This window comes from Hesperophylax consimilis, chromosome 1 (genome assembly GCF_061612785.1).
Source record: "Hesperophylax consimilis isolate HC1 chromosome 1, BYU_Hcon_1.0, whole genome shotgun sequence".
Lineage (NCBI taxonomy): Eukaryota > Metazoa > Arthropoda > Insecta > Trichoptera > Limnephilidae > Hesperophylax > Hesperophylax consimilis.
Genome location: NC_142836.1, coordinates 14,006,367 through 14,020,905, shown reverse-complemented (window position 1 = coordinate 14,020,905; position 14,539 = coordinate 14,006,367). Strand labels below are relative to the sequence as shown.

Here is a 14,539-nt window from a genome sequence, read left to right as displayed (position 1 = left end):
ATTAAAAATGTAAAACGTAACAGATACTTACAGTCCAATACTGAGTTGCTCTGAAAGAACCTATTAGAAAAATAATTGATGTTCACCAAAACAATGGAATGAAATGCATGTATGGTCCGCGACCTCGCACAAAATAATGTTAAACAATTCAATTCAGGCTTTTGGTAACGAGATGCAGTCGAATACTAATTATCATGGAGGTCAATATCATCTCTAAAAATCAAACAATAAAATATTTCTACTACATACTAAGGACGGGTTGTTTCGGAGAATTTGAACAATTCATCAAATTTCAACGGTCATTTTCAAGTTCTGTGAAAGATTTTTTCAAGTTCTGTTTTGATTTCAGTTTTGTCAAGCAACTAACCTACAATGATATAAAAACAGAACTTGAATAAGTCTTTCACAGAACCCGAAAATGAACGTTGAAATTTGATGAATTGTTCAAATTCTCCGAAACAACTCGTCCTAACATTATAAAATTATTATTAAATATAGAAATCAGAACATTTCGACTTAATCATCGTACTTTTTTTTATTCGGGCTGCATCGTACGAATTCAAATTATGGAGAAAATGTTTTCGTAAAGTACCTATTTCATTTTATACCATAGGTAGGTAGATACTACACAAGATGGTGTTGTTTATAAATTAATATGATGATATTCTTTTGTCGATCGTTTTTTTTCCTTTAAGTATATTCAAATTTTTATAAATCAATTATTTTTATCGAATTTTCAGAAGTCTGTATTATGATTTCCTATTTTAACGAATTTCAAGAATGGTCGCACTTTTTACTTTATCTAACTAAACAGATAATGAAAAATTCTGCCAACATTACAATAACATTGAAAACTGAATGCATTTTAATTTAGCAATACAGAAGCGGTTAACTTTTCCAAGAAATTGACAAAATAAAAATATAAAACAGTTTTTATTTAATCTTTAAAGTAACAATTCTTTGGCACAATGAACAATATTTATTAATTGACCTCCGCGGTGGCAACAGACTTTCATTGTTTAGCTTGCGGGTTCAATTCTAGTCTAGCGCAAAACGTTCAATTTTAATTTATATAAATATGCGTGCTACCAATATGGACTTGTAAAGTCGCTCGTGATAGACACGTACCAACTTATAATATATCTTCAGTGGAAATAAGAAGTAATGCATATATTTATGGATACTAACTTCATTGCAATGAGATGTGTTTATTGGCCGTTGCCCCCTGCGATTTACACCATGAATCAAATGTTTTCCACATGAAGGCAAGGACTTTAGGTAACTATGAGGCGGTATAAAAATGAAATGAATTAGATAGTTGATAACAGATTCATAGTTTATCGCATGTAATAATGGTAATATTATTATGACTATTAACGGTTGCTCTGTTGGAAGGTTAATAATTTGCATCAGGTCAAAGAACGCGTCAACATGACACATGACAGAATTGGCATGAAAAATATTACATGGATAACTACATAATATATTACCTTGTAACTCGCAATTATTTTAAACTGAGAAGGTGTCTTGTCAATCAGTGGCGTGACGTGACTTTTCTACCGACTTTCCTTAGTAAAGTCCAAATTGTGAAGGTGAATTTTATTACAATTTAATCAACGTAAGTACGGAAAAAGTTGTTGGGAAGTTCTCATTCAGAAAGGATAATTTTACAATTTTTTTTTATAAAAATACCTATATACCTGAAAATAGTATCACACAAAAATGTAAAAATCAGTTTATATAATAAAAACAACAAGCAGTAAAATAAAATTATAAGGAGAAAAACTTGTAGGTACCTACTGGGTTACCTTAGGTTCAAAATCAATTACTTTCTTACCTAATGAATTAATTATCTTTTAAATTTAAATGTTCATATGGTAGGCAGATATTTACTTAAAATCCTAAGACTAAATTATACTAATCATGCTCACCCCTCTTCTAAACACAAGCGTTCGCTTCCGAAGAGAATGATTTAAAGAAAAAAACAAATGTTAGTAGTAATAAGTTTGTATAATTACAGATAAACTGAATGCAACTTATTCAGTATGGAACCAATACGGTTTGTTTTGATATACATTTAACATTCATACAATAGAACTACTAAAATAATTTGCTATTGTGCACATCATATCAAATGCGACCTTTCGCATCTTTTCAAATTATGTTTACTGACGTCAATTGCTCAATGAATCATAAAAGCAATAGAAAGAAATTATTAAAATTATTTTCTATTTGGGTTAGAACATAATAATACATATATTATATATATTTATAATGTTGCAAACTAGCTTATAACTTATTTACATACCGTTTATAAAACAATACACGATTTATTGAAGCATGAGATAAATACAATAATTAGGAGTAAAAAATCACGAATTGAAAGATCGAATAAGGACGCATCTGTTAGGGTAAATACACAAAACACGGAAATGATGCAGGTTCTTGAGCAAAATCGTGGTTACTGAATAAACATTAGCTTCAGGAAACTATTCGAAGAAAAAATACTTAAAGCTTCTCTTCCTTGCTTACTCTGTGCATAAGATAATAATTCAACGAAGCAGAGGTGGAAGGATCAAGGAATAACTTGACACTTGACGGATGCAACACAAGAGGCATTTCGTATGCAGAACGGTTCACCGTCATCGGGGACTGCATTCCAAATTAAAACTGCATTTTAATACGTGCACTGGGCATACATTTACAGAGTTCATATTACTTGAAGCATTCCTGAAAATCATTCAATAATTCCAGCTTCAAAATAAACAGAATATTTTTCTGAACTTCAATTTTTTTTTTATTTTTTTTTTTTTATGTGACACCTCACAAGAGTGTCCCTGCCTGTGCAGTGCACAGACAGGGGAACTATGTCACCACCCGGTTGGGTGGCGTTGTGAGGCGGAGTAAGGTAGGGGCTGTAGGAAGGGATTTGTTAATGCGGGCTTTGAAGAGGCTCGGATTATAGGAGGGAGGAAAAACAGATGCCGGTAGCTCGTTCCACATACGAGCCGACTTACACAAAAACGAGTCGTAAAAACGGCCCGTTCTCATGAAGCCAACGTCAACCGTGAACGGGTGTTCAGTTCGTGTCCGTCGAGTTTCGCGCACGTGCACCGGTGCATCAGGAATCAATGCTCCTAGCTCCTTGGAGCAGGCTCCATTGAAATACCTGTAGAACAGACACAGCATGCCTACATTGCGTCTATGCATCAGAGAAGGCAATCGGTCTGTTAACAATGGATTGTCAATCAGACGGATCGCTCTCCTTTGCACAGACTCAAGCATTACTTTATAATACAAATGTATTCAGTAACTACATTCAAAAACGTATTCTATAAGTCAAACCAAAACGAAAGGTCCGAGCACTACAAATAAACCTTTTCCTTGTGCATACGAATGACTTCGTAACAAGTTTATCAATTAATTCAATCCCAGAATAGAAACAAAGAAAGGCCATTACATGCAGAAGATAAACAGAACAAACCCCAACCCATCATGTTGCATGAAATGGTCAAGAGTTTTTGCACAAGAAGATCGTAGATTACAAAGCGCTCGGCCGTGCACTGTGCACTGTGCAGGGTGGACGCGCTCGACTCAAATAGAAAACAATAATAAAATAAAACAAGGAGCATGAAAGCTTCGCGGACCGGTGCCCTTTATAGTAACAAACAACATAAGCGACAGGGACAGCCTCTCCTACGAAGTGCCCTAGAGTAACATGGAGCTTGGATGAAAGTTGCAAATTGCCGAGACAACCTTGGCAGACCGCGGCCATTGACAGCAAACTGGACTGTCCCACACCCTCGAGAGATTACCCCCTTCTGCTATTATACGAAAGTTCAACACCCACGGAATAAGGTGAGCGTGACGGCATAAAACGCCATAGAACTTTGATTTGATTCGTTCCCGCCTTCAACAACACGATGAGCTTATTGCTGGAGGCTTCAACGGGTAACTAATAAAAACTACCTCCATCAATAGTGAAGACGAGACAGCATATTAGTGATAGGTATCGTTTGTCAAAATGTTAGCCAAAATGCCGAATTATTTTCACTGGGTGACCTTCACGCAGACAAATTAAAGTGAAAGCACATCATGTGATGGACACGTAACAAGTACATATTTTTTCGCATCGAGAATGGTGAGATCATATTAATATTCTTCTGCTTGCATCGTTTATTTGTTCATTGGATTGAAACAATGATCAATCAACTAAATGCCACCCACGCAACCATAGGCGGCAATAGGGTTTTACCACGAAGAGATTTCGCGTAACCAATTTTGTTTCTATCAACTTGTCAAGGTATGTTATTGTTGATTCTTCCAAAAGATTAGATTACCTTAGGAACATGACATGCAATACTCTATGCTTTCACTTAACACCGTGGGTATGACTAATCTTAGAAAAGAATGCATAATACTTTGTTCAATACACAAAAAGAATAGTGATAGTTTAATTTCGTGAAGATTAAGAACGACACGATAGATACGAAGACGCCAGAGGTGTGAAGTGTTACATACCATTGTCTAGTATACAATCAATGACACCTCATTAGGACGTGATTAATGGTTTTCCTTGACACAATGCTATATCCGTTTATATCTTATTTGAATTGAATTTGCGTCTTGACACTACTTATATAATCTCGACCTGTGTGAAATATGCTATTAGAGAAATAAAAGCCAATTATTGAAGAAAAATAATACAGCATTTACCGTTTATGCCCCATTTAAAATCCTAAAATGATGACATTACCTAAATATTTTAAAAATCACCTCTAATTCACTAGCAATCGCAAACCTCGTTTCTACATCCTAAATAATATAGTAAATCTTAAACATATGTAATCAAATGTGATAGAATATGTTGTAACGGAATGTGTACCCACTCCAATTTCGTTACAATATACATGCTTGTGTTTTGTGACGTCAATAAATTGCCCTTCACCGAGCTATTTTTGCTATTTTAGCAACTCTTATAGATTATTGTTTACAGATACGCTATTGGGTAGTCGTTATATAATCAAAATTATAGACTAATCTTAGGTGGTCAATTGTGGGACCTCGAAACTTATTACGATAATTTGAAAATATCAATATCAAAATTGCGGTGCCGTTTCACCAGAGAAAATTATATAATTTCAGCTGAAATGTCTGCAAATGGACATCGCTCTTTTGTGCCAAATACCAATAAATCAGCATACTTAAGATGGCGGCCCTAATTAAATTAAATTGACGGGTTTTAGTGGTTGCTTGCTTTGAAATGACTGTTGAAATCATATCTGACCTTGCACATAACTACACAGTCGAGCTCTAGCATCGGTAAGTGCTCTTGTCCTTTGCATCATGATTACATCGAAGCGCATTAATGGTGGGTCTGTGCAGCGGCGGCCTTCGAGCTAACTTAATTCAGGTCTACAGTTCATTATAATCGTGAGACCCGTGCGTAGATCAGACGCTTAGCGAGACTGCGTGCCGCGAGCTAACCAAACCCGACCAACCGACTTAACCGACTCAAAGTACCTTCACTAAATACTGCGAGTGACATAACTCCAATCCAAGCATTACACCGCATTGCCGCATCATTCTCAAAGCAAATGTGCATAATTGTTTCTTTGTTACGACTGCATTACAATAGTTATAGCACAGTAATGAACCAGGCTTTGATTGATTATCGCTTACTTCGCTTTTCCCCGCACTTTATTATATTTTATTTTTGATGTGAAACATATTTTGGCGCGCCTAAGCCGATAAAACCGACGCTTACGTAGCAAGCGTGGCAAGACGGTGCGACGCTCTTGCATGGAACGACGCTTCATTAGGCCAGCGTCGTGACTAGAAAGCTCTTTCCGCCCGGCCACCAAAAATTTTATGCAGTATGTTTGGTTCTATTCTTACTAAAATTAGCAATTTTTATTATTATTTTTATTTATTCTTTTCTATTCTAATTATATAAAAAAAAGTTGTTATATACCAGTTATATAAAAAAAAGTTAATAATCAGTAACTGTATGGGTTAGTAGTAGTGTTTTGTGAACACCTCACTAGGAAAACCTGTGCCGAGGTGTTCGCGTGATTTACATAAAGAATTATTACGCCGTCATAAGTAAAAATACAGCATCTTCCTTGATATTCTCAAGGAGGATAATACCGTAGTTTCACCTACGGCAGCAGTGTTGTATATACATGGATATCTATTCTAAAAAAGGATTAATTTTTAATAATATATTTCTTTGTTTATATTTTAATAATAATTGTTTTAGTATCAAAAATATAAAGACAGTTTACTTTCATTTTCACTTCCTTCAATAAAAATCAATTTCGATGTTTCACATCTGCTAGGCGTCCCGAAACGGCTATTTTCTTTGTTTATTCATTATACAATGGCTTATTACATTGTTTTAGATTTTTCGATCACCAGACTATGCACATGCCCGTGTTTTGGCGGTCAGTTTAGTATGGCGATTTTTGTAAATGCGAAAATACGCGTTGAACCTAGAGGGGAGCGTTAAGTGTGTATGTAAGATGAGCCATGCCCATACGAGATGCGGTTTATATTAGGATGAGCCAATGAAGCTGCAGGTACAGGCGTGCCTCAAGGTCCTCCACCTGCCCACTTGTTATTTTCTTCCTTACTAGGATCTTGCATTTTGTCGCTGAGACATCTCGGTTGGATACCAACATAATTGCATTACTAGCATGTGGGTGTATATCTACAAAGGGTGCATCCTACCTGTTCGGCAGAGAACAAAAAAACAGTGTTCTCTATTACATTACAATTTTACGATTTAAAAGACACCTATAAACTTTTGATAGCATCAATTATTATTATTTATGTAGGTTTTATGCGTTGAATATAAAATGAGTATAAATAAATTATATTTGCGATAAAGCACTATCTACTTTCAAAGAGAAATATATAAATGGACATACAAAACACGAACTGGCCATAAGAACTGAAAATAAAACGTTAGGAAATGCCTAAGATGTCTCACGATGAGGACATTCCGAAAATATCGCATTACATAAAAATAATGTCATAGTACCTACTTATTAAGAATATGTTACGAAGAAAACGAGTTTAGTCAGTTCTCACGCAACAGTGCGTAAGGAAAGGGGGTTTCCAAGTGGGCGTTAATGGCACCAAATTAAGTAATAAAATTAGCACTAAAAGGTTTCAAAGATATGTCAACCACTTAATTACAATGATAAAATCACACAGATTACAAGCCCGTTATATTCATGGTAGACAAGGGCTATGATGTAAACCGTAACCTACAATGAAGGTACATTAACATAATGTGTGGCCAGCATTCATCAGCAGGCAGAAATAATTTCGTTCATTACACCACCGAAATGCATATTCTGCGTTTTATAACCGACACATAATAGGTTAGCAAATCACTGTCAACGCCAGTGTCGCCAATATTCCAGACCCCGAGGCAAGTTTGAAAACCAGGCTCCAAACAAAATCACTTCATATTCCCATTGTTTGCTTACCAACAAAATTATTCATCAAAACTTGAAGAAAGGACTTTTGCCACGAAAACATAAGTTATCGTTTGTACATTTTCATGATTGGGAGGGTCCTTTCGATGGCCGGACATAACGCGTCTAACAAGGTGGTCCCTAGTTCTTACGCCACTGGTCAAAACCAATTACGTAGCAGTAAAGTGCATTATGTATGCATGAATGATGAATATATGTACGTTGGCCATCGCGGTGCTCACATTTCAGAAGCAGATTATGATGGCCGTAATGTATTACTGTTTTACTGTAATGCGCGTCGGGAATGGAAGCCGTGACATGTCAAACGCTGCAAGCTCGCCGCTGACCGTTCGTGTAAATCGATTGACTAATGGTGCGCGCATGTAGAGGCTTCGCAGCCCTACATCTCCGCTGTGGAAACCGGGTCACGGTGCTCTGAGGATCCGTGGCTCTCAGCATTCCCGTGGCTCGTGGCCTCCATGGCAGCGAGCACGCAAATGCGTACATGTACGAGTAGTTCGATCCTGATCGTATCGTATGAATATTTCTATCGGTGCTTCAGTTACTATGATGTAACTATTTATCTGGATATTAATGCCTAATAGATTTATAAGAATGTAGGTATGTATCGATGAATAATCCTTGCAACAACTTTAACTCCGTTTAGTAATTTCCTACCACTTGATAAAAAATATTGCATCAACCAGAGAAGCAACGTCAGAATAGAAAAATAAGAAATTTATTTGCAGAGTTTGCGATAGGAAATGAAAAATCACAAGAAAGCTATCTTGAAACAAACAAAGTAATATTAAGATTAATAACAACACACAACAGTTAATATGACTGTTGAAGTTCCTTGTCCATAAAGCATTGGGGAGATATTTGAGCCATGTTTTCCGTGAAATATTACGAATAAAAATACAAAGTTTGGTTTGAATAGGATAGGTCTATAATAATTTATCTGAGGTTACTCGAGTGTTCTGGTTCAGCCAAAATTCTGGCACGGAATAACCATAAAAATACAATAAATTTTCATAAAAATTAAACGAGAATAAAACTATTAATACAATTTCATCTTAAACGGAATAGTTATTTTGACTATTCAAATCATTCGTATATTTTTAGTGCCATTAAAAAATGTGTCATTGAATAAAAGTAGTGATAATATTTGAAGAAAAATAACTACCTACTGGCCTATTATTTATCAATAACAACGGAACGATTGGCTACACGTTTGACGATAAAAAATCACACACAATGAACATGACGTTAGAGAGGTGCAACAAAAATAATCATTTTAAAAATATTAGTAAAATAACTCAAATATTTAGAGACTAAGTAAACGTACAAAACCTGATTAGCTATTGGTCGTATTTTTTTACGTAAATGTTTGCAGTCAAACTCGGGTAAGATCTATTATTTACCATTTATGTGTGGCCTTGCGGTAGTGTTTAAGATGTGAATAAAGCGGTTGAGTGGTAAAGTAAACGATAGCGCAGTATATAAAACACAATACAGTTCAGTTCGTCTTGCACAGCGAGATAAAATAATATCCGCCGACACAAGACCCCGGGCCGCGAGCTCCGCAAACAGCGAACAGCAAACATCAAACAGTCAGTCGGGTGTGATGTAACTCATTGTTTGGTAGACAATCATTGTGCAACGGTAACGACTACAACGTCTCGCGTGCTGCTCTGGTATGATCCGCACTGTGGATGACTTCCAATGTTAATGGGAAGCAGTCCGCTGGTTTGAAAGGACGCACAACATATGTACAGTACTAAACCAAATTCCAAATTCAAGGAAAATGTACGAAGAATGCCAACTTTTCCGCAATAATTGCGAGATATAAATACAGTGAATTTAAAAATCTTAAATGGATAGAACAGAAACTGTACAAATTTTTTAAAAAATAAAAAATTACATACTTTTTAAAACACTCACAAATGTTCTTGATAAAAGAGAACTCAATAGAATTTACACAGCCATATATTATGTTAATCATTACTAGAATATGGAATAATTGGAAGCGGAAGTGCAAATAACGCCATCCCTTAATTATAACCCAGAACTTGGCCTGACCAATAATCTAAATATCATGTCCATCCCGAAACTAAACTTATTTAGACTCACTAAAATAAAAAACTTGATAAATTAACAAACATACTTAACAAAATCACTAGATCCTTCAATCAAAGTTACATCCAACAAGCAAAAAAGTAACACAACATTTGGACATAGAAATTTAAAGATTAGAAAAACAATTATTTCCACTCTCCTACAAAAAAATTACGAATATCAATATTCAAAACATTCATAAAACAGTGGATCTGGGAGTCAGGGAGACACAAAATCTAAAGAATATTGCAACCAAAACCAAGAATGGTTGAAGCGACACAAGCTGTGTAATATAAGTATAATCAAAACAAAGTTAGGTACAAAGAAATAGAAAAAATGTAGCACACATCCTGGTGCTATACGTACTAGCTTATATTACAATGTAAATTGAACAAAATAAAATATGGAAAACATGACGAAATATAATTTTCAATACGAATCACAGTAAATAAAATAAATACTTAGTATATACGAGTAAATTATAGGTAATCGGCTTCAGATTGGTGAAAACTAAATCTGCAAAACTAGAGTAATTTGAGAGAGGCCTAGATCTATACCCAAAGCTGGACACCAGAAGGCTCAAGGAGAACCTATAGGTAAATAACTGGTGTATTTCCTGTATGGTGTGCCCGGAGTCAGAGGAACATCACCAGCACCAGCATCACAATGTGGGGAATGTTGTATGCAGTGGCGGCTCGTGTTTTTTGGGTGTGATAGAGTGATTAGTTTGAAAAATTCGACATCATACATGTTGTTTAGTCCAAAATGATTGTTTATTGTTATCCGAAAATTTTATTTTTTATATGAAGATTTTCAGGTAATTACAGTTAAGCCGTGAAAAAAAAACACGTTTTCATCTACAACAACATCAATAATGCTATTTTTGTCATATTAACACTTTAGTACTCCCAAAAGTCACGAGCCGCGACTGGTTCTAAGCGTGAAAAAAAGTACGGAAGAAAAAGATATGAAAAGTTTATTTAGTAATCTACTTACCTCGCTATTCAGAACTAGTTGTAAACATAGCAAAAGGCATTTCAAGCAAAGCTTTGATTTTGGATTGTAATCTCTCACGGTTGTTGTTAACATATAAAATTTGCAACAAATGTAAACATATATTTTCCAATCAGGCTTTATAAAAGAGCCTTGATGCGCAGTTAAACCAATATGCAATATTCATTCTGATGGTTTTAATATTTAGAATAGATTATGCATTGAGTGGTTAACCAATAACACAAATACTGAAAAGTATAATAAATGCGGAAAACACGTAGGTACCCGTCACGGTGTATGACTTGCATACTGTCTGATATAAATATACAAAAAGTAAGGCAACTGAGATAATCCACCGAGAACTTAGCTCTATTTAATTATTCATTGTGCGTTTTTTACACTGCCTAGTATAAAACAATTAATTCATGGTGCGTTTTTTCATATGGCTAAAAGCAAATTAATTGAATAATTGAGTTTATTTTTTAATAGAATCCAAGTTGACAACACAGCAAAAGATTCGCAGCAGTTTTTTTTTGTTAATATCATAATATGATATTAACAAAAAAAAATACTAAAAAAACTTGACCAAATTTATAATTCACACAAATTACCATGTACAATGTGACTTTAGAACGAGTTACCCGTAAGGTCACATTCTTTTCAACAGTTGTAAAAAATAAATATTATATAGGTAAGTACATAATACCTATTTAAATAAAACCAAATTTAAACTCCTAGAAAATATATTCATGCATATGAAAATATTATTTGGGAAAAAGCATTCAGGAGATTTCAACGCTAGAGTACTGGCGGAACCCCACAAAGTTCCGTTAAAAGATAATTATTAGGCACTTACTTGTTTTTACCAAGCGATGTGTCAAATATAATATTATTTCTTCTTATTTGAGATTGAAATGACATTGACCCAATACCAACGAAAAGTGTCACAATAATCTTTAAGGCGATGCCATACGTAGTAATGCAAAATCATGTGTTTCAAATGTTTCAGATGCTTTAATTAAATACTGCGAGTGGAATAAAATGATCGAAAAAAAATTAAATATTTATGCCTGAACATCCACAAAATAAAATAAAAGGCACTTTTTGGCCATGTTTTATTCTTGCATAAATCAAAACAGGCGGATGGTGTTAAGCGGGAATTTAAACCTTATCGCCATCTACGTAAGGGTTATTATTGATAGCGGCTCAATTTAAAATATTAGACGACGTAGTGCATCGCCTTAACTCCAAAAATGAAAACTGTAACAATTTAATTTTATAAAAAGCATTTGTAAATCGGTATATAGATACCATAATGAATTTAACAAAGGATAATATTTAAAAACATTTAATATATTCCGAACTTGTCAAATTATACAAGCGAATGACCAACTTAACGACCAGTGTGTCATTTGTATCTGCGAGCTTTACTCGCTAGCCGTAAGCATTGAGCAGAGAAAATAAAAATAAAAATTTCCGTGATTCATTCGTGTCACCAAAATTACATAATAAGACAAGGAAACGATCAACTGACGACAAATTCGAAGGTTGCGGTAGGTACTATGATACATAACAATATCTCAGGTTAAAATACTGCCAAATGTTAGTATATATAATACACATTAATCTTAGTAAAGCGCCCCTACAAAAATGTATACTCAGTATTAGCGATTAGGACTATAAATTACCCGAAAAAAAATAAAATTAGCTACGTGTTGGAAGAGAAAAGGCTCCCAATCTCATAGCATGGCGGTCTAAATATTTTAGTTTATATCAAACATTATTATAAGCTCTGCCCGGGAGCCGCCCAACATACCAAAATAATAATTATTCAAACTACCTGTCCAAAAAAATGTTATATCTACTCTTCAAGAAGTCAATGCCCCCGCAACGGCGATCAATGGCACATAAAAATGGATCGCACTAAACATTACGTCGACCGATAGTGATTGATTCGATTTGACTGTATTATGAACCAGATTTAAAATAAAATCAACCACGCGATAAACCTGGCTTTAACACTGCCGAGATACGAATTAGGCGTCCACCTGTTTCAACACACAAGTTCGCGTTTTTTCATATCACTAATGGTCTGAGGTGGTGTCTCCATAAATGAAGGTGGATAAAGACATAATTATGTGTAGAATGAAGAATTGGGTATATTAATAGAGTTAAGAGCCAAGATATATAGATGCCGGTTGCATATCCGCAGAGTGGTTGGCTGGCACAGGCGAGACAAAGGAGTAGACCAGATCCTGATGTGAGCCGCACGAGCTATAATAAATCAGCTTCACAGCCGGTAATTCCTATACGGGGATCCGCCATACTCCGCACTGAGGCCACGGCATTGTGCATATTGTGTGGAAATGTATTGTTTCTATGAGACCCGGATTCGACACCGCGTATAGCGTGCTACGTAGAGTAGTTGCTATGGTTACTTGCTACGTGCAGCCTACAATACTCACCAGACATTTTAGGTTATAATAATGAATGTGGAATCACAAACTTTATCCAGTACTGGAAGCGCCAATTCTTGAGGGTTAGATACCCACAAGAATGTTTGTGATCCCAGGGTTCTCAGGGGGTTGGGTTCGAAACCAGAAATGTGTCAGGTTACAATGTGTAATTTAGAGTCAAGGAAAGAAGGTTTAGAGTAACATTAATGTATATTATTTCGAATACAATATAAGTCTATACACTCTACCGTGTAAGTTATAACGAAAACAATATAATAAAAGTTAGATATAAGCTTACCCCCAAGGTTCCGACCACGCTTTATCTATCTAGCTAATTAAGTAACATCCTACTCGAGCTGGAGCAGCACCTCATCAGGCTGAGCTCCAGGGGGCTCCAGACGGAGCAAGAGGAAGAGTCAGTTCCGCCTCCTGGCGACTGTCCGTGGCAGGAAACTGGTAATCTGGCGACTGAGGAAGAGGAATCTGGTGCCCGCGGTCGCATCCGTGTATCCTGGCGAGGATTCCCTTTATGTAAGGAAAAATAGGCCTCCCTACGGCCCTGGTGAAAATGCGGTCGGCGTAGTGCCAAACCGCGAGAAAGAATACTATCCTTAGGTTTCCGGGAACCTGGCACAATATTTTAAGCCACTGGCTTCTTCATCCCATAAAGGATGGGTCGGATTCAAGCAGATCACACGTCTGACTCCGTTTGCGATTCATGATGCCGCGTGGTTACAATATTCGAACGAGCCACGGAACTAATTCCACTATGGAACTTCGTATTTTACACCATTTATACGATTTTATTATGCAATTTCCGCGTATAAAATTAGACTTCGCCACTCCGATTAAAGGGAAACCATTCCCAAACAATTTCACTCCGGAAAACTGTGACTGTCGTCTGCCGAGAGATCAGGCCCACCCTCTGGTTTCTCTGCAGGCAAGGAAGTGTTTTTGTTTTTTTCTGTTTCCGCCCGGTACAGATTTTAAATTTTAAATTATGATTCGAAATTTTACCAAAACCAATACCCGCGACAATCGCCCAGTTCCTAACTAGGTTAGAGAATCGGCGAGGATAAATGTGATGATGCAGAATAAATTAATGAATAAAATATTAAAACAAAAGGAGTCTAGCCCTGCATCATAACAAGCGTACAGCCACTAGTTAATATTGCCAATGTGACAACTGGGACTGCACAATGTCAGCGAACTATGCCTACATAATGCAGCTAGGATATTTGCGGGGAAAACCATTGCCCACGTCCATTCCTGTACAATAAAAGAAATAATAAAACTCGCACAGTTGCTGTGGTGACCTGGAGGAATGTGACTATTAAAGGGTAGAAAAAATGAACAACCAGTGATGAATAACAATTTCTGTCTCGAAGATTGAATGCAAAAACACGAGACATGAGCAAGCAAGCGGTTTAAAAAACTGGACTACAAGGTATTAAAATAAAGTTATCGACTTATAAAAACCCATTA

At 35.9% G+C, this 14,539-nt stretch overlaps 2 protein-coding genes across 3 annotated transcripts in view; one reads left to right on the top strand and one right to left on the bottom strand.

Moving 5' to 3' along the window:
* Nucleotides 1–14,539, bottom strand: part of nudC (nuclear distribution C, dynein complex regulator) — a 115,672-nt gene that overhangs the window by 65,964 nt on the left and 35,169 nt on the right. The gene's annotated exons all lie outside the window — the stretch shown is intronic.
* LOC149426317 (uncharacterized) overlaps nt 1–14,539 on the top strand; it is an 80,464-nt gene that overhangs the window by 44,566 nt on the left and 21,359 nt on the right. The window lies entirely within an intron of this gene.